We start from the raw sequence: 2062 nt of genomic DNA, 5'->3' as shown, positions 1-2062 counted from the left end.
GGTTGGGTTTAGGACCAAGGTGTGAACTGAGTTTAGGTTAGTTTTAGGGTCAGGTGAGGTACCTGTGAGGTTAGCCTTAGGGTTTGTCATCAGGGCTGTAGAAATTACTGGAAATGAATGGAAGTCAATGAACGGTCCTAATAAGGATAGAAATACAAACCTGTGTGTGTGTGCGTGTGTGTGGGCGTGTGTGAAACGTCAGAGTTTGAGCTGTCTCTTGTCACTCTGTAGCACTGCTCCAAGCCCCCCCACCTGCTGCTGTCTATTAAAGTTCAGTGTCAGTTTTCAGAGGTGGGTCTCCAGACCAAATAACCCCGAATGATTAGTATCCTTATAAACTAATCAGCCATTACATTATGACCACCTCTATAATACCAAATAGAACATCCTTAAAGTGCCAAAGAGGGGAAACCTGATCAGCTGAGTCTTTCACTCTAATCTGAATGTCTGTCCTGTTTGTAGCAAATCAAGTTTTGAAAATTCCAGCTGGAACTCTCATTTTTTAAAATTTTTGTCTTGTAGTGCAGTTAGCAAAAACCGTACGTCAGCATAAGAACCTTGACTATTCTACCCCATGTCTAGAAAAAAAAGGACACTATGTAACCCATTTCTATATAAACCATGTAATCTTTGAGCTATGTGAATCACGATTCGATATAAGGATCCTTGCAATTCAAAGATCTCTAGGTTGGTATCACGAGGAGCATCCCTGCATCCTACAAACTGAACAATTACCTGTGATTTTCTATGTATGTTGTCTGATTTCCCTTGAGTTGTTTTGACAGAGCCATTGTGATGCAGCATTAGATGTCATCAGTTTAGGTGTTGCTGAGCTACAAACACYCCAAAGCATTCACGGTAATCTGTAGAGATTTAGACCATGGTTCACCCTCCTCCAAGCTTCCAGCATTTCAACAGTGTTTCTGACTGATTCTGACCAGCCGCCGAAAGACAAAAATGAACAATGTTTTTGCTCGTGTCTGTTACCAAAATCGCTTTGAATAAATTTTAATGAAAAATTCTGGAGTTAGCTGTTTAATGGACCATTATTATTTATTAACTTTTGGAGTAAATTCCACTGAAGGTAGCTGACAGCCAACTGAGTTTAGAAACTGCAAAAATAGCTATAACTCAGTCAGATTTACAGATAAAAACACAAACTGCTAATCCTTGTGCAAATTGTTTGCTTAAAAATTAGTATAAATGGTTGGAATCCACCCTGTTTGTCTGTTAGCAAAAAAAAAGAAGTTATAAACACTCTAACAGAACCTTAGTCCAGATGACCAAAACAGGTAATGGACATTAGCAAACACAAAACGTCTACAACTCTGTTAACTTTACAGATATACCTGATGGGAGTCATTCACAACACTCTGAACATCTTCAACATCACATGACACTGCACATTTTGTTAGTTTCAAAGTTTGATTAAAAAATCGACAATGTTGTCATTTCTTAACATCAGTCTAGAAGTCTGGCATGAAAGATGGTGGGTGAAATGCAATCGTTCTGGTCATCCATTACGTGTCAAACAGCTTGGGCACATCTAAACAAGTCATCTAAACATTTTAAAGAAATTAGCACGTCTCACAATAAATAATTGACTCATAACTTTATACTTCTAACTTTGGTTGTAACCCATAATGAATTGTAAATACCATGTATGAAAATAAAAGGACAGAAAAAGGAAAACTAAACAATGACTCTTTGTCTTTAAATAGCGTGAATGTCTGTGTATAACTTTTCAGACTGATTAATGGCAACAAATAAACATAAAGTAATAAGTTCTCACCAAAGCCTTGTTACTCACCAGGTTCTCCCGCTCAATGCGTTGTTGCTCCCTCTTCCTGTTAAGTGCACTGTGAGCAACGTGAACCAGAGGTGAGGCTACACAGGTTTTCTTCACAGCGGCTTTCCTCGAGCTGGGTGCTGAAGAAAGGCGTGACAACTCCTGAAGAAGTCGTTGATTTTCTCGATCTATGCATAGGACCTCATCGTTAGAAAACGAGTAGTTCTTCCTGTTTCTCCCTCCAGGACAGTGGAGAACCAGTTTGTGCTCAAG

Source organism: Austrofundulus limnaeus, unplaced genomic scaffold (assembly GCF_001266775.1).
Source record: "Austrofundulus limnaeus strain Quisiro unplaced genomic scaffold, Austrofundulus_limnaeus-1.0 Scaffold45, whole genome shotgun sequence".
NCBI classification, from domain to species: Eukaryota; Metazoa; Chordata; class Actinopteri; order Cyprinodontiformes; family Rivulidae; genus Austrofundulus; species Austrofundulus limnaeus.
This window is presented reverse-complemented; position numbering follows the sequence as displayed.